The sequence below is a fragment of the Lissotriton helveticus genome, chromosome 1_1 (assembly GCF_964261635.1).
Source record: "Lissotriton helveticus chromosome 1_1, aLisHel1.1, whole genome shotgun sequence".
NCBI classification, from domain to species: domain Eukaryota; kingdom Metazoa; phylum Chordata; class Amphibia; order Caudata; family Salamandridae; genus Lissotriton; species Lissotriton helveticus.
Genome location: NC_136057.1, coordinates 800,983,054 through 801,002,904, shown reverse-complemented (window position 1 = coordinate 801,002,904; position 19,851 = coordinate 800,983,054).

Here is a 19,851-nt window from a genome sequence, read left to right as displayed (position 1 = left end):
TGCTGCAGGCGTTTGGGATCCAGAGGAGCCAGGTTGGTTGGGGTCATCCACAGTGCGTTGAGTGGCGTCGCTCTCGGTGGGGTCTGGGTCCTGCTGAGCCTGGGACTGGGATCCTTCTCCCCCCTGGTTGGGGGGGGGCACACGTTCCCCTGTGTGTGGGAGAGACAGACACTGTTAAGGCACTATCAAGTGACATCTTGTTTAGTTATCCATTATGAGCATCACAGTTCCACAAGCTTTCCATTGTTGACATTGTTCTGTTGTGTATGTAGTGGTAGTAATTTGACATGTACTCTGGGGTATTTTCATTATTCCATTCTCTTGACAATGACTGACACAGCCATTGCTGTGTCTTGTATTGGCAGCACAACACATGTAAGGCATTGGTTATGTTCAGGCAACATCCAGGATACGGTGTAAATCCTTATGTCTGCGTCAAGCATGCACAGAGTTTAGATACAGCATGTTGATGTAAGAGACAGAGCATCATTAATTTGCATGACATCTACTACTTTGGATGTCTTTTGCTGTACCGTGATGGCCAAACAATGCCAACACCCCTGGACCTGTACACACACTTATAGATCATGGATTTTGAACTTGGCACTTCTGTAAGACGCATTACCTTGTCAATACCCATGTCCATGTTGGTACTTCAGTGCATCCACAACGTTAATGAGATGGGGCACATGCATTGTTTGAGCGGCACAATGGACTTGAGCATCTGAAATGTGCATGTATGAGTAGTATGAGTTATCATATGAGTGAGTGTTTTGTTATGGTACATGACAATTGGGACAGTGTTGCACTCCAAAGCCTGTCCCCAGGGGATGAGTTTCTGTAAGGCGGGTGTAGGATAGGCCATGGTAGTAGTTTGTGTGTGATTTGCAAGCGTCCATCGTTCATGATTTGGCTGCCCCCTGATGTTGCATGCTGGCATATTAGTGGTTTTGTCTTCATGCACAGGGTGTGTGACCTTGTCCTGGTGTTTGTGTTTGCTGTGATCACAGGAGGGACTTGTGCTGCCTACACCTGTGGCCATTGTGTAATACAGAGGTTTCCGATATGTGTGTCCTGACACAGTACAGTGTTGGCTGGAAATGGTGTGTGTGTTGCAGGCACTTAGTGGATGACTGCTGGTAATTAGGAGACATCCCTACACATTCTGCTCTATGGTGTTTGTAAGGCCTGTGCAGTGCTTGGGTGCAACTGTGTGTGTGCCCAGGGAGATGCGGTGAGGTGACAGTGGGAGGGAGGGCGACAGAGGGAGAGGGCGACAGAGGGAGAGGGCGACAGTGGGAGAGTGTGACAGTGGGAGGGAGGGCGACCGTGGGAGAGAGTGACAGTGGGAGGGAGGGCAACAGAGGGAGAGTGTGACAGTGGGAGGGAGGGCAACAGAGGGAGAGGGCAACAGAGGGAGAGGGTGACAGAGGGAGAGGGCAACAGTGGGAGAGGGCAACAGTGGGAGAGTGTGACAGAGGGAGAGGGCGACAGAGGGAGAGGGCGACAGTGGGAGGGAGGGCAACAGTGGGAGAGTGTGACAGAGGGAGAGGGCGACAGAGGGAGAGGGCAACAGTGGGAGAGGGCGACAGAGGGAGAGGGCAACAGTGGGAGAGGGCGACAGAGGGAGAGGGCGACAGTGGGAGAGGGCGACAGAGGGAGAGGGCAACAGTGGGAGAGGGTGACAGAGGGAGAGGGCAACAGTGGGAGAGGGCGACAGTGGGAGAGTGTGACAGAGGGAGAGGGCGACAGAGGGAGAGGGCGACAGAGGGAGAGGGCGACAGTGGGAGAGTGTGACAGTGGGAGGGAGGGCGACCGTGGGAGAGTGTGACAGTGGGAGGGAGGGCAACAGAGGGAGAGGGCAACAGAGGGAGAGGGTGACAGAGGGAGAGGGCGACAGAGGGAGAGGGCGACAGAGGGAGAGGGCGACAGTGGGAGAGGGCGACAGAGGGAGAGGGCAACAGTGGGAGAGGGCAACAGAGGGAAAGGGCAACAGTGGGAGAGGGCGACAGAGGGAGAGGGCCACAGTGGGAGAGGGCGACAGAGGGAGAGGGCAACAGTGGGAGAAGGCGACAGAGGGAGAGGGCAACAGTGGGAGAGGGCGACAGAGGGAGAGGGCGACAGTGGGAGAGGGCGACAGAGGGAGAGGGCAACAGTGGGAAAGGGCGACAGAGGGAGAGGGCAACAGTGGGAGAGGGCGACAGAGGGAGAGGGCAACAGAGGGAGAGAGCAACAGAGGGAGAGGGCGACAGAGGGAGAGGGTGACAGTGGGAGGGAGGGCGACAGTGGGAGAGTGTGACAGTGGGAGGGAGGCCGACAGTGGGAGAGTGTGACAGTGGGAGGGAGGGCGACAGTGGGAGAGTGTGACAGTGGGAGGGAGGGTGACAGTGGGAGAGGGCGACAGAGGGAGAGGGCGACAGAGGGAGAGGGTGACAGAGGGAGAGGGCGACAGTGGGAGAGGGCGACAGTGGGAGGGGGAGACAGGGTTGGAGGCAGGTTGTTTGTGCTTGTTGACTTCCTACACTGCCTTACTGTGTCACAAAATATTGTATCTCTGGAAGGTGTGTCCACAACATGATATTGTTTACGAGCTGTGGTCTACTTTCTTGTGTGATATTTCCCTATCCCTGTACATTGGGCATGGTGCCTGGGTGAGGCCCTGGGGCATATGGGATGAGAGCAGCCTCCTACCCTCCACCTTCCACCCTTTGTGGGTCCCACTTGCAACAAACCACTTTTAGTTGTGTCCTGCTAGGACTCATGGCCACCCACCCCATGCTGCTGGGCACTGTTGTAAGTCCACCCATGTAACATGTATTTTTTGTACACTCACCAGACTCAACGGCTCCTTCTATTCCATGTACTCCCACCGGTGGCAGCAGGGCCATGACTTTCTCCTCCCAGGGCTGGTATACAGGAGGTCTGCGGGGACCACCACCTCCAGTGTGGTGTGCAGAGGCGTAGTCCTGGTCCATTTTCTTCTTGACCATCCTCCGCAGATCATACCACCTGGCCTGGCATTCCCCCTTGGTGTGCCGGATGGGTGCAACAGCATTGACCCGGTCTACGATCCTCTCCCACAGGCGTGTTTTTTCTGCCATGCTGGTCTGTCTGAACAATGCGCCAAACAGCTGTGGCTCGACTCTGATGACTTCATCTGTAAGTATCTCCATCTCCGGGTTAGTGAACTTTGGATTCTTGGGTGTGGTCATGGTGTGGGGTGTATGTGATTGAGGGGGTGATGGTGTGTATGGATGAGGGTGTGTGGTTGTGATTGTGAAGGGGGTGGTGTGGGTGTAGATGTGATAGGGTGTATGTGTGAAGGTATGTGGCAGCAATAGTTGGTGTGCTCTCTGTTTCTTTGCAAGAATGGGTATGTTGCAAAGGATGATGGGTTGTATGTGTGGAGCCTTTTATTGGTCAAATAGTGGGTGTGGCTTAATTTGAATTGGTTGTGTGTGTGTTATATGGGGTGGGTGTTAGTGTTGACCTCTGTTTGGCTGTGACCAGGACATTGATTCTGTATGGTCTGTACACAGGAGACATGTTCAGTGTTGTTGTGCCACTTGTTTGCAAAGGGGGTGTGCGTGTCGTACTTGTGCGTGCGATTGACTGGTACGGGCCGTTGGCGGGTAGGGGTGTTCGCGTAGGCTTGTTGGGGGGGTGCGTGTTGTACTTGTGCGTGCGATTGACTGGTACGGGCCGTTGGCGGGTGGGGGTGTTCGCGTAGGGGGGTGTGTGTGTCGTACTTGTGCGGGCGATTGACTGGTATGGGCCGTTGGCGGGTGGGGGTGTTCACGTAGGCTTGTTGGGGGGGTGTGCGTGTCATACTTGTGCGTGCGATTGACTGGTACGGGCCGTTGGCGGGTGGAGGTGTTCGCGTAGGCTTGTTGGGGGAGGTGCGTGTCATACTTGTGCGTGCGATTGACTGGTATGGGCCGTTGGCGGGTGGGGGTGTTCGCGTAGGGGGGTGTGCGTGTCATACTTGTGCGTGCGATTGACTGGTACGGGCCGTTGGTGGGTGGGGGTGTTCGCGTAGGCTTGTTGGGGGGGTGTGCGTGTCATACTTGTGCGTGCGATTGACTGGTACGGGCCGTTGGCGGGTGGGGGTGTTCGCGTAGGCTTGTTGGGGGGTGTGCGTGTCATACTTGTGTGTGCGATTGACTGGTACGGGCCGTTGGCGGGTGGGGGTGTTCACGTGGGGGGGTGTGCGTGTCATACTTGTGCGTGCGATTGACTGGTACGGGCCGTTGGCGGGTGGGGGTGTTCGCGTAGGCTTGTTGGGGGGGTGTGCGTGTCGTACTTGTGCGTGCGATTGACTGGTACGGGCCGTTGGCGGGTGGGGGTGTTCGCGTAGGCTTGTTGGGGGGTGTGCGTGTCGTACTTGTGTGTGCGATTGACTGGTACGGGCTGTTGACGGGTGGGGGTGTTCGCCTAGGCGGGTGTGCGTGTCGTACTTGTGCGTGCGATTGACTGGTACGGGCCGTTGGCGGGTGGGGGTGTTCACGTGGGGGGAATGTGCGTGTCGTACTTGGGCATGCGATTGACTGGTACGGGCCGTTGGCGGGTGGGGGTGTTCGCGTAGGGGGGTGTGCGTGAGCGAGGGGTACGTGTGTGGTATGTGTTGACGCTGCTAGATGCGAGCCGCATATAGCCGTATGAATCATTATTCAAGTGCAATAACTTTGTTCCGTATGATTCGCTGTCAGGCTTCTCGTACAGGATCGTACTTGTGTGTTTGTACGGGCTGGTTACGAATCGTACGGTAGGATTCCCGATGCATGTTCGTACGGATCATCAACTGTGATTCGGACAGTTCATTGATAATCGTACGGAAATAGACGGGAACGGATCGGAATTCGCAGGTCGGGCGTAAAGTTCCCATTCGTACGGATTCGGATACGGATGCGAGTCGTACGGCGGAATATTTTACCGGATCGGAATCGAGGCCCAAATGTGTTAGACATGCTTTTTAAGAAACAAACCCCCTTTTTTGGGTGTTTGTCTACCGTTCTCATGACATGGTGAAGGAAGGCTCCAATCACGAGAACGGCAGTACTTTTGGAGGCATTCTTGCTCGTTAGTTCGTTGCAGTGATGATGCGGAAGCTTTGGCCCTACGACTGCCAAATTCTATATGACCCTAATACATGAATTGTTGCAAAAAGTCAACTTGAATTTAATACACTGGATTTAGACAATTTAGTCCGTGCTCTCGACTTCTGATAAGAAGCATTTGTTGTCTCTCAGTTTAACCCCTTCACTGCCCCCGAACTATTTAGATGTCCATCCTCATTTCCATAAGAACGCATCAATAAACTGTGTCTAAATGAGTTAAACCAAGTCCTTCAACACGTAAGTACTGAAGTGAAGGGAAGACAACAGCATTCCCTACACAGCACCCGTTCAGCAGAGGCAAGTCAGATGGTTGTGTGACACTGTTACCTTTTATATGTGTGGATCGCTGTTTATTATTTAGAATGCACGAGTGGCAAATGATTCCTTTTCATAGCCTCAGCAGGGATGAAAACAAATATCTAACATCCTGTCCGCAATGTGTGTGTTACGTGCAGTTATCTGTGCTCTTTGCTGGGGCCTGCACGCTTCACTCTGCATAGATGATGTTTGTTCCACCAAAAACAGGCGTGTTTAGCAACCACTCATGCACCATCATTTAGATTTGGACCCCACTCTATCGGTCCTCTGTAACCTCCTCACATGTACTGCCAGCTCACGACACAAGACCCCAGCCTGATTGTCAAAGGGGCATCCGGGATTCTCCACTGAGCATTAGGCCTTACATTCTCTTTTTCGGAGCACAGGTGACAATGGGCACTGAAACATTCTGGCCACAACTTTCAACTCCCAAGAGAACATGTTCTAGTGGCAGGGTGCTGTCAAGTACCATCTCATTGCCTTACCTCTTTCACTACAACTGTGGTTTAAAAATGTCGATCACTGCACTTTATTGCAGGGTGTCCCATTCCAAATAGGTACTCTTTGCAAAGCCTGTCAAATTGTTCAGTCTCAACATCCTGGTAACTCTGCAGTCTCCAAGGCGGCACTGGAGCACACAACATCAACAGAATTTCATTTGGATGAGTATCCTCTTGACTCACCGGTACAATTGCCTTTAGTACCCCAAATCACTTGCATTGGATTGATTTTAAGCCTGCTTCCTTCAAAGCCTTAGCCTGCAGTGCTGCTAATAACTACTTAACGGTGTTAATTCAATGTTTAACTACTCTGAGATGTATTGACCCTGGTAAGGGGGTATAAGGAATAATATTATTGACATCGTACCGTGTGTGGATGCAGCATTTTATAAATAAACACATAAATATATAAATGAAAAATCAACATCTGTAACAGTATGTACTCTGTAATTATTGTTGCTTACTTGACAGAAAAATGCTTTGTATTTACCGATGAACCTGTATGAAACATTAAAGAATGTATTTGAATGCATGCTTTGTGTAGATTAGTCAGGAGCAAAAGGCTCTCAATACTTGTCAGACTTACTCATCCCCTACTGCGTGTGATTTTTGAACGGTCCTTCAAAAGAAAAATGCAAAATTATTTAAAAGGAAGTTTTATCAATCCAATTTATGTACACACCAAATCAAATAGGAATCAGTCATGATTTTACACACTTGAAGAAACATGTAGGGGATATTGTCCAGAACCAACTCACAAACCACCCCAGGAGAGATCACAAACAAACAAATATTTCTAGTTACTGCTGATCTCCATTGTGTGCTGTAGGAGGTAGAGAGCATAGCCAAACAACACCCTCTGTACCCAGACACTGCTAGACATTGAGCTAAGACAAAATGTCCTGTGGGCTGTGGAGAGCAAAGGACTTGGCATATGCATGCTCATGAGTCATGGCTGACGGCCATGCCATGTGCCTATGGAGGACGGGGGTGATAGGGAATAAGGTATGACACAGAACACATCCTGTGCCCACAGGTGAGTGATCATAGCCACAGCCCACTGGCTTCTGCTCTGGGTGTTTAAAGGCCTCGGCCAAGGGTGTGGCTTTAGGTCATGTCCTACATTAAAAGCCTTGTAGACACTTCAAAAGAAAACTGAAAAACAATGTAAGTGAAGGTATGCTTTTCCATTTAGGTCAGTAAAAGGCAAACTCAGAAAAAGTGGATTATTAAATGGGATGGATTATAGGTCCCCACAAGTAAGACTGGCACTTTTTTTGATAGGTCCAGTAAAGGTTTCAGTAATATAAAACTGAGCTTAACCCCTGGTAGGCATGGCACAGAATAGACAGGTACAACTTAAGAAAATGTGTAAAGCATTTCGAAGTATGAAAACAGTTTAATAAACAAAATGACATCACAACAATAAAAATCCCAAAATGGCATTCGGGGATATGAAGTTTCAAAATTTTAAACAAAAAACAGAGCCAAAAAGTATTAAGCAGCGACCATGGTCATCTGGTCGTGTTGAACTGTATCTAGGTGAAAGTTAAGGCTGACCACGATGGAGCGTGGGCCAGCTACAGAGACAAGGTTTGTCCCAGTTGGAAGTTTAACCTTATGACTTGGTGTCTGAAAAAAAATTCTCAGTAGGTCAAGGCATGCTATTGTTGAGATGAATTCCACAATGCCGGATAGTCATTGAACGAAGTCCCAGGGAAGCTGTTGACTTTTAGTGGGAAAGATTTGAGTAGAAGAAATACAAAACTCACAACCAAGGATTGTCCCTCTGCTGCTGGATGTTGTTGGCTCCTTTGCCCGGTAAATATTTCTACCCTTGGTATTATTTATTTATTTATTTATTTATTTATGAGACTTATAAAAGCGCAAACAAATGCCCAAGGGCGTCTCGGCACTGTGGACGTGGCAGAAAAGAGGGGAAGAAAGTTATTGATTAAACAGCAATGTCTTTATTTTTCTCCTGAAGATGGTTAAGGTAGGGCATGATCTGATGTCAATGTCTAAGGAGTTCCAGAGTTTGGCGGTTGACACAATGAATCGGCGATCGCCCCAGGAGGTTGTTTTAGTTCGTGGCACTGCCATTAGGAGAGCGTTCGTAGAACGCAAAGATCTGTTGGGAGCATAGAATGCAAGGGAGTTGAGGAGAAAGCGGGGTCCTTGTTTGCGAGAGGTTTATAAGCAATACAAATGGCTTTGAACTTTATTTGGTTTTTGACCGTGAGCCAATGATAGCCTTTGATGACTTGGGCAATGGATTTGAACTTTGGGGTGCCCGAAAGCATTCTTGCTGCTGCATTCTGCACAGACTGCAAGTTATTGATGATTTTATGCTGGGCGTTGGCCAGGAGTCCATTGCAGTAATCCAAGGATGACATGACGAAAGCAGTAACCAATGTTTTGCCTGAATTAGGGGGAAGAAAAGGGAGAATCTTTTTGATGGATTTAAGTTTAAAGAAGGATGTTGACACAATGGAATTTGCGTGAGCAGCAAATGTTAACTTATCGTCTAGGAGAACTCCCAGATTTTTGACCTTTGTAACTGGGTGGGGCGGGGGACCTAGTTCACCGAGCCACCAGGATCCCGGCCAGGCAGGGCTGAGCTTGCCGAATGTCATTACTTCCGTTTTATCGGAATTAAGCTTGAGGCAGTTTGTGGCCATCCAGTTGCTGATGGCCAGCATGCCATGTTGGAAGTTAGCCGCTATTTTCTCTCCATTCTCTTTTATGGCCAGAACCAGTTGGGTGTCATCAGCGTATTAAGTTAGGCTCATCCCCCAGTTCTTGATGACTCTTGCCAGGTCTACCACATAGACATTAAATAGCGTGGGATTGAGGGATGAGCCTTGAGGGAATCCACAGGCAATGTCATCTGGGCAGAGCTGAAATTGCCCAGTTGAACCGTCTGGGTATGATTGGAGAGAAAGGAAGCGAGAAGATCTTTGGCTTCAGCCTGGATGCCTATAGCCTTAACACAGTGGATCAGAGTGTTATGATCGACCGTGTCAAAGGCAGCGGTCAGATCTAGCAGGATGAGCACTGCCGCTCCTCCTTGATCGAGAATGGTTCTTATCTCATCGGTGGCTTTGATGAGTGCCGTCTCGGTGCTGTGATATTTACGAAAGCCAAACTGGGTGTCATACAGTAGGAGATGGTCTTCGATATACTGGGAGATTTGAGTATTCATCAATTTTTCTACTAGTTTGTATTATTGTGAAATACTATTCACTTTCTGAAGCTTGGATTTCTCTAGTGGGGCAAGGCTGAAAGTTGTAGACAAGCAGGGCTCAACAAGCCTGGAGGCCATCTCTGCGACAACCCGCTGAAATGGATTTGCTGCTGTGGAAAAGCTCGGAGCACACAAATAGTAACAAAGAATAATAAAGTGAAAATACTACATGAGAAAAATCCCAAAGCAATTTAGATAAATGTATTAACTTAAAAATAAAAAAAGATACTAAAACAAACAAAATCAAATCACTAGAGCCGAAGATATTATAGGTTTTATCTAAAATAGTACCAAGAAGAAGTTGCCATTTTTAATTATCTGGTTTTGCTAGACCAGGGTAAAGTCAGAAGTTCAGACTAACCTCGATGAAGTGTGGGTCAGATATAGGGATACAGGACCGCAGAAGAGTTACCTTCCCAAGTCCAGCAGAAAGAGTTTTGTTCGCATTGGAGATGGGCTTGCTGAAAAGGCTTTTGTTGAGACGAGCAGTTTGAGCAACACGGACGGTTGTTGCTTTAGCACGAAGAGCTGGATATGTTGTGGAGCTTCACATTAGTTAATAGTTGGGGACATTTGCTGTCGGTGTGAAGCGCAGGTCTCGCGTAGCTATTAATCACAGGCTGTCACTGTCAGCGCAAGAAGCAGGTCCCGATGGAGCTTCTCATTGGCAATAATCATGGGTGGTTGATTCTCTGCGCGAAGAGGTAACTTCACTGTCGGGAGGAGCCCAAACTTCAGTATTTTCACCTTTTCTTCAAGAGGAGCTCCCACTTATGCCAGCCATAAGCCCAGGACTAGGGGGCACCACTTGGGGATCAGGACTAATACTACAGGCCAGCAGCAGAGGGCTCAGGCAGGCCCAGGCAGGTTTCAGGATGTGCTGGTCTGCCCTCTGCAGTTGCAGGGAGGCCTCTGGAAGCTTATTATGACCCGGTACCTGACACAGGAGGTCAGCTAACTGACCCTTGGAGTTATTCCAGGTAGCCTGGGATCAAGGCAAGCAGGTCCAATCTTTTTTTATCAAACAGCAAGGCAGAATTTCCAGCAACAGGGCAGTCCTTCTGGCAGCAGAGCAGTATGTGACTGTCACCGTTCATCCCCAGTACCAGCCATTGTGTGGGAAGCTAGATCTGACCAGTTCCATGTCCTTCCTGGTTTGACTTCCAAATGTCTAGGGTGACAAAAACAAGAGCAGGCCTGGTGTCAGACTCCTTTGTGTGTACTGTAGGCAAAGCCCTTGGAAGCATGAGTTGTTATGTTATGTTATGTTAATAACTATTATTAAAGCGCAACGTACACCCATGGGTTTCTTGGCGCTATTTGTCAAAGACACTGAACACAATTCTACGCGTAAGCCTGTTGGTAAAGCCACGTTTTCAAAGACTTTCGGAATGCCAGTAGATCGTCTGTCTGATAGAAAGTGGAAGAGCGTTCCAAAAAGAGGCAGCCAGGTGGTAAAAACAGCTGCCACCCTGGCATTTCCTCTTAAATGAAGAGACATTTGCAAAGCTTAAATGTGTTGAGCGTAAGTTGCGCTGAGGTTTATAGTTAGTAATGGATTTCCTAATAAATGTCGGGCCAGTGTCACGGAGTGCCCTAAAGGTGATACAGCCTGCCTTAAAAGCAATTCGCTGAGCCACCGGCAGCCAGTGGAGTTTTTCCAACCCAGCCCTGATTGATTGCCACTTGGGTTGTTTCCAGATGAGCCTTGCCGCCTAGTTTTGGACCAACTGGAGGCGTTTTAATAGACCAGTTGGGAGGCCCAAGTAAATACTGTTAGAAAAATCCAGACGGGAAAGGACAAGGGCAATCACTACTTAAATGAGTGCAGAGTGTGTTAAAAAGTGGGCGATTTTCCTAATCTTTCTGAGTTGGAAAAAACTAGAAGAAACCACCATTCCTACCTGTCCTTTAAGAGATAGGTCCTCGTTAAGTATGATCCCTAAGCTTTTAACCGAATAGGTCTTTATGGGAGGGATTCCCATATCGGTTGGCCAAAAATGTCGACCCCAGCTCAGTTCACTTTTCCCAGGCAAGATCAATTCTGTCTTGCCCGGGTTAAGTTTGAGATGATTTAGGGTCATCCATCTCTGTATGTGTGACATTACGGCCGAGCATTCGGCTGCTGAATCTGGGGTGTTCAGGGGAATAATTAACTGAAGATCGTCAAATTCATTGACATGGCGTTGCTTCTGGCCAAGCGGCGTGTTGCTTGCCGTTGGAGTAGGGGCAGAGCGCCCAAGTTCAAGGACTGGCTGACTGACTTAACATACTGCCAGGACCAACATACCACCTTTGCTGAACTGCTGCCTCTTTCGTGCCGACCCAGGGACGTTTGGGATCCACTGGTACACTACTTGCTTAAGCGCTCAAACGACGATGTGCAGTCGGATGACGAGCCTGCCACTCCCCAGCGCCACTGACATTCTTCCCATGCATGTCCTGTGATCTCGGGACGGCTTCGCAGACTCCCCTCATTGGACATAGGTCACTGCCCCGTAGATTCCCTGTAGAGTGAGCTGCCCTGCCTGGGCGGGAGTGCCCTCTCTCCCCTGTCCGTGCCTACACGTCCCCATCGCCACCACGCCGCGGGATCGCCTCCTCTGGCGAGCTGTGTCCTTCGTGCCCCATGGCTTCTAAAACTGACACCCCACGAACACCAATGGCCCTTGAGAATGAGCACTGGACACATCACTACCCACACCGCGCCTCCTGTTGAGACCACCAAAATACACCATTGACACACATTTCCACTACGCAGTCATGCACCACCTCTTAGTTGTAACCTAGTTGGGGAGTTTCTTGGTTCCTGTTAAGCAATCTACAAAACAGCAGTGAGAGCCTTCTCTCGCTCAAAAAAGCCTGTTCGACTGCTGCTCATCCTAGCTTGGCCTACGTCGTCGGACGCAGAGGTTATGATGTTTCAAATTTTAATATGCCGTCGGGCCCCCGGGATGCCGACAAACAGGCTGTGTATTGCATTTCCTCTTTCGCTGCCGGCCTCCGGGTTGTAGGCGATCCAAGCTGTGTATTTTACTATGCCTTTTTTTCTCAATAAAGCAGATTTGAAAACTAAAAAAAAAAAAAAAAAAAAAAAAAAACTGAAGATCGTCAGCATAATTGTAGAGGGTGATTTTATAGTTTTTTAAGGAGTAAATCAGCGGACGAAGATAACGATTAAATAATAAAGGAGAAAGTGACGAACCTTGGGGTGCCCCACAGGTAGATGACATCCTGGGGGCTGTAAAAGATCCTAATCTTACAGACTGTGTACGATTAGTAATAAAAGAGGCAGTCCATTTCAGTGCGGAGCGCCTGAGGCCGGCCTGCTTGACACGGCTCATCAGAATGTTATAGTCAACCTTGTCGAACGCTGCCGACAAATCAAGGAGCACCAGGGCCTGATGGATGCCCTTATCTGCATTAGATCTTAATGTGTCTTGGACCGCCAAAATGACAGTTTCTGTTGAGTGAGATGGTCGAAATCCCGCTTGGTTTGGTTCTAAATAATCTGAATTCTCGATAAAGTTAGACATACACCTGGATACATGAGCTTCCAGGAGTTTAGAAAAGAAAGGAAGAAGGGAAATGGGCCTGTAATTGGCTGGATACAGGGGGTCTGCTCCCGTTTTTTTCAGTAGTGGGATCACAGTGGCATTTTTAAATTTGTCAGGGACTATGCCCTGTGTAAGTGATTCGTTCAGAAGAGAAAGAATTCCTGATGGAATGGCTGAACACACCTCCTTTAAAATGTGAGGTGGGCAACTATCATGGGGCGAGCCAGATTTAACACGTGAGAGAAGTTCTGGGAACATTTTTTCATCAATGGGTGGAAAAGTGTTTAGAGTAGCTGGATTATATGTCTGCAATAGGGTTCCCGCAAGGGAGACTTTGGATAATCTTTTTTATGATCGCAAATTTATCTATGAAAAAATCATTTAATGAATTACAAAGTTCCTGCGAGGAAGCCATAGGAAGCATAGTTCTTTCATTGTTACACAGATCGTTCACTATGTTGAAGATATCTTTAGTTTTATTTTGTGAGTTTAAAATTTTTCCAGAGAAATAATCAGTTTTACTTTGTAGAATGATCTTTAAATAATTTCTACGAGCCGTGAAGTATTCCGCCCTGTCTTGGGGCTTATAATTTGCTCTCCTCTTTCTTTCTTTCTGACGTACCTCAAGTTTTAAAATCTTAAGGTCAATGGTGAACCACTTATGAGCATCCATGGTGCGTGCACGTGTACATTTTACTAAAGGCGCATGTATATCCGTAGCCCTTAGGAGCCATTGTGAGATCTCCTCTTCCGTAAGGTTTACCTCCTTGTGAGGTACTGGCATCGTAGATGCCAAAGTTTTGATAAAAGCAGGTGTACTAATAGCTTTCCATTTCCTGGTTTTCCCACCCACCAAGAATGGTAATTTAGTGTGCCCACTGATAGTTAATGTGAACTGGATAAAAGAATGGTCAGACCAAATACAGGGCATAATGGAAAGTGATGAAAAGGAAAGATTAAGGGACCAAACTCGGTCCAAAATATGACCTTTTACATGAGTAGCGGAATGTATGTGCTGAGTCAGATTGATGTCTGAGAGTAATTCTGAAAGTTCCATTGCCTGGGGGTCACTGATAGTATTATCAAACCAATAGTTTAAATCGCCAACCAGGAGTAGTTTTGGATATATGGTTGCAAGATGAGCAATCTGCTCTGCCAGTGACATTGGAAAAGTAGCCATGGTTTGAGGAGGTCGATAGAGCAGGACAAGTAACAACGCTCTGCCAGCTGTGTCAGTTTTAATTACTATAGTTGTGTTGGGAACAGCCTCTCCTCAGCCATTCTCTCCACAACAAAACCCAGTTTGTCGTATTGTCTGGGAGGAGTCAACAACACCCTGCAGGAGAGACAGTTACAGTCATTGTAGTTTTGGCACAAAAATTACAACTTTCTAAAAGCGACATTTTTAGAACTGTGACCTAAAATCTAACTTTACCATTAAAGAGGATTTTAAATTACAATTCATATTGGTGTACTTATCATTCCTCTATCTGGTCCCAATCTCAAGTTAGCACTTGTTACAATCTAATAGGTTAACCCAGTGTTAACGTAGGGGAGAGATAGCCTTGCAACATTGAAAAATTACTTTTGGAGTTTTTCACTGCGAGGACAGGTAAAACTTAAACCCACATGGCCTACCTTTTAAATACCAAGCACCTTGCCCTAGGAACTGTTAGGGCCTACCTCAGGGGTGACTTATAAGGATTTAAAAAGGAAGGTTTATGTCTTGCAAAAGACTGATTCTGCAAGGTCGAAATGGCAGTTACAAACCTCATTACAGGCTGCTGTTTCAGGTCAGAGACAATGTTTAAAAGGTACTTTGTGAAGGTGGCTCAGTGAGTGGCTTACTAATAGCATTTAATATACAGGCCCTAGGTACATTTAGTACCATTTACTAGAGACATGTATGTAGATTAAAGGTACCAATCAAGTACATGCCAATTGTAACATGTTTTAAGGAGAGAGCAATTTTCCACTGAGTAGCAGGGAAAAAGTGCATAGAGTCCTAATGCCAACCAAAACAGGTTCAGAAATAAAAGGCAACAAATCAGGGGTCACCCTGCTGAAAGGGCCAGGTCCAACAACAAGTTTTCCTAGCCTTCAGCTCATGCATCTCTCTTGTTTTCAAGCCTCTGGATGCAAGATCCATGAAAGCATATGGGGTGTGGTGATAAATCACACGCACAGAAATTATACTGGGGGATGTAAATAGGGTTTCTAATTTTGAGAGAAAACAATTTAAAGGGCAAGAGTGGGAACCAAGTGGTGGGAAGGGCAGGTGGAGCTACCGCTCTTTTTCTATTTAATTATGTTGCTTTGCATTTTACACATTTCCACTTTAAATGTACATGGGAAGTACTGCCAGTAAGTATACATCCATGTTAACAATATATATAGAAGTATAGATGTTGTGGTTTTGTTGTGGTGTGTACCATATATATCAATTAAAGTTGGAAAACTACAACAGTACTTGCAAAGTAGAGTAGTTCCCACAATGAATATATATAGAAACAAAGATGTACTTACACTGTCAGCAAAAACTTTGAAAAGAGTAATTATTTGCAATGTCAGTAATGTCATAAGCGATACGAATGGTCATATGGATTGATTGTCATGAAGCCATCTGTGTATACAGACAATAAAGTATTCTGTAATTACACCCAGTAGCAATCCATATGCTCAGAGGCATTTATTATATATGGAAGGCTCCAATACAGAAGGATTTCTACAGAAGAATAAATAAATAGAGAAATAACTGACATTTTATTGTCAGGTTATGTTATTTTATGTTACAAAGATAAAGCACTCTTTCACAGGAGGTTCTCATTGTGCTGTAGGAGCCTACTAAATAAGACAAGGCATGAATTTAGTGTTTAGTTTTTTCTAAAATGAAAGTAGGAAGACATTAATTCACTGTCTCATTGCAATGTCTTCCATAATTTAAGGGATAGAAATTAAAAACCACAACCCCCCAAATAAGGCTCTGGCGAAAAAAGCACTAAGAGAGGCATTGTTGAGCTGATCTTAAATGACGGTAGGGATCGTTTTGGCGTAGTTGTACAAACATAAAATGTGGAACAGAGGAAAGAGTCTTAAATGGAACTCTGGCCTAAACAAGAATCCTTTCCAGTCTCACTCTGGTCAAGGCTGTGGTAGCTGCTCATCTGCCTTTTAACACTGAAAATGGAAGAATGGGTTTCATTTTGCAGATTTGAAGGGTACACAAGGAGACAACTCCACAAACTTGAGTAGTAATTTGTAATTGAGTTTCTATGTTTACATTTAGACTTTAGCAGCTTTTGATTGAGCTGGAAATGGACCAAAATCAATAGGCTAAAATTGTGGTGACCATTGTAAAGAAGGCCCAGCCACTACCAAAATATCTGGTTTTTCGAAATTGATCTTAAGCCACTTTGAATTAATCCAGTCTGTAACATCACAGAGAGAATCTTTCAAAACAGTACGATTTGATTTGATTTTCAGACAATCTGAAAATCAGGTGAGTGACATCTGTGTATGTGTATAAGCTGATCTCATAGGTCCTAACTATAGCTACTAAAGGTTTGATGTAGCGCAGATTTCATCTGGATTCAGACATTGCTTTATTTTTGTGCTTCAGACAGACTGCATTTAAAATGACACACAGGCTTTGGTGCAAGTGAAAAACACATGGCACATGAAACATGAAAAGAGGCCTAGTCAGTCTGAAATGCTTGTGCTGAAGTAACATGTGTTTTTGCAGTGTAGAGAAAACTTGTGATGTCAGTGGTGTCTTTAGCTTTGAAGATAATCGTGGAATGTGTTCTCTCTTCCCAGGTCCTTTTCCTTGTAATCTACAATCCCTGTTTCTGTCTTAAGATACTTTGGCTTTGTTGCATATTTAGACAATGCATATTCAGTTCATAATACATCTTCTTATAATGTGTATTAATTAACCATGCACCAACATTACACGTGGGGCAAAATGCATTTTGCATGAAAAGCTATTTAAAACATTAGAGCATGTTGTTATCAGTATATATTAACTGTGTGTGCTTTGAAAATTTGCAGTGCTGCATGATCATGCTATGTTATACATGGCACATTTTTGCATGTTGTGCACACATAATAGAAAAGCTGCTTCAAACTAATAGCTTTTGCTAGGTAATAACTAATACAGGGTACTAGTATGGGGGAGAAAAAGATAATGGGTTTATTGTTTATGAGCCCACCATAAAATGGCTGCCTGAGAATCCAGCATGGCTTAGAATTGTGCTGAAATGAGATATGCATGCGCAGATTATCCCAGCTGCCTCAAGTATAGAGACAATAAGTTAAGGCCACAGTGAACTTTACAAACTCGTGCCAATGTACCAGTGTTTGTGGAAAGTATTATTCCTACATGTGATGTGAAAGGAAGGAGGAAATGAACTGATACATTTTTCTGCCTTAAAGTTGCATATTTGTATAATTATTCATGGTGAAACATAAGATCGTATTAAGTATTAACATCTCCTTTGTTAAAACTGGTATGGGTTGGATTTGCAAAGAGAACAGGATGGTGAGACCCTCATGACATATATGCTAACCAATCACAGTACAAGTTTCTACTGAAAACTTCAACATGATTAGTATAGTCAGCCAGGAATTAGAGTATACAAAATGACCCCATAAGGGGCATGTTTGCTTTTTAGAGCCTTAAGCCTTAGAGCCTTAGTCTGAGAGGGAGGAAAGGAGAAGAAGCAGATCACACCAGACATCATATGGGTTTGGTACGAGAACGTCGCGGGTGCAGCCTGGGAGGAGATTGCGTCAGAGGGATGTGGGGGTTCTTGCTCATATTTTTTCAGAGAAGTCTTTGCACGTCATATTTTTGGCAAGGCAGATCACATTCCTCCGTGGTCTTGTGAAAGGCGGGCAGCCTCTCTCAGAGAAAAAGACCAGGTCAGAAAGTGCAGCTGGATAGAACAGGTTTAGATTTCGCTGCTAAAACTCTATGTTATGCCTTGACTAAACAACTAGGTTTGAAAAGATTTATTTGTCTTATGCATTTATTTCTCTTTATGGGAGTTTTTTTTGCAAATTATTAATTATTGATTAGCAATACTCACTTTTGAATTATATTTTCCTGAACTCTTTAAAGAATTCTGATTGACATTTGATGCCTTATTCCCTTCCATTATGGAATGCTTTGTTTGCAACCTATAACATTTTCTGTATTAATTCTATTTTTCCTGTTCTCTAAATTCTGTACCCTGATTGATATTTGACTAATGAATAAAGGGTCAGAGAACCTTAACTTTTAACTAGAAAACAAAACCCTTTAAAATACACACAACTCTCATTATTTGCTTAGCCTCTTCGATGCTCATGACTGCTCACGGCCGTCATGAGTCACGGGTGGGCGTGTGCTGATACGGCCAGGAGCTGTCATGACCACACCCGCGTACGGAATGTCAGCACTGCGGCGGAATTCGCGCCGCAGTGATGCGGTTAAATAGTAATTGCATTTTTGATTGTTCATGTTTATGTAAAGTCTCCTGAAGGTAATACACGGTGTCAAGGGTCCAACACCTTTTCATCGGTCAAATAGAGGTAAAGGAGGTTTTGCATTGAGAAATTACAGTGACATTACCGCTGGATCGGGTTGTACAGAAATATTATAGATAATATTATACAGAATGGGAGAACGAGTAGATTTTTGTAACTTGCTGGTAGTCACTAGATGACAGGTGGATGACAATACATCCATTACCTCTCTTTGCTTTTGTTCGTTTAAGAATCAAACACACCATTTTAAGACTTTTCCTGATAGACGACAAGTGCAAAAGTAACTCCAACACAACAAAGTAGTTAATGTTCATTTATTTAGGTTCTAGGTAAATTCACCTCAGCCACCCAACCTTCACATTCCAGATTCTTCCTGACCATCAACCGCCTTCCCTGGACCTTCGGGGGGGAGTTCAGGCTCTGGTATAGATGATGAGTATAGCTCTGCCGATCCTGTCATAGAAGATAAGTGCAATATTATTATTTAATGGTGCCAATTTCGCCTGAAAAATATTTAGTAAATGTATTAGCATAGTGTTAGAACTGGCATCATTGGCGTGAATCTCCCTTCCATGTTTCTCTGATTGCCTCCTCTGTTTTGATATGTTTTGGTGGTTTAGATGCTTTGGGCACTGTGCCACTGCTATTTGGTGCCACAGTACAAGTGCTCCCTATGTTAAATTGTTGTATTGATTAGTGATTCCATGATTGGGTTATTTGATTTACTTGTCAGACCCTAGTACAGTGCAACATGTGTGCCCAGGGCATGTAAATCAAATGCTGCTGGTGGGCTTGCATCACTGGTTGTGCCACCCACAGAAGCAGCTTGTAAAGTGTGTCTCAGGCCTGCCATTGCATAGCCTGTGTGCAGTCTAGTACTGCCATGTCGACTTGGCAAGTGCACCCACTTGCCAGGCCCTAAACCTTCCCTTGTCTACATATCAGACACCACTAAGGTAGGCCCAAGGGTAGGGTGCATTGTATGTAAGAGGTAGGACATGCCCTGATGTGTGTGGCATGTCCTGATAGTGAATTACAGCCATTCTCGTTTTTCACCTTTGCAAGGCTACCTGTCCCCACAGGCCAGAATGGGGAGTTTGATTATAACATTTTATAATCCTAACTGACCCAGGGAACATGGTAGAAATTCACATTTAGTATGCCTGAACTCAGGGAGACAAAATACATTTTTAGTGAAGTTGCCTTTAACATTCTTTGTTTGAAAATACCACTTTTTGAAAGTAGTTATTTTCTTACCTAACCATCCTGCCAGGCTCTGTTAGCTTGTGTATTGTATGTCTGGTTTTGTGAGTGACAGGGGCTAGGAGACTCCAGGAGACAGGGTAAGTCAGCACACGGCTGAATAGACCTATCTGCATGTAGAGTGGTGGGAGGAGTAGCGCACTGGGCATGAATAGGGCTGTGCCTGCCTTCCACAATGCTGGCTCAACCTCCTGTGGTGTGTCTAAGACCCTGGCCCAGCCTGCCAAAGGAAAGAAGGAGTCCTGTAAACAAAGTGCTCCAGGACTGCACAGAACTGGTTTGGACTAGGTACAGCCCCTCTGCCTTCAGAGGACAAAAGA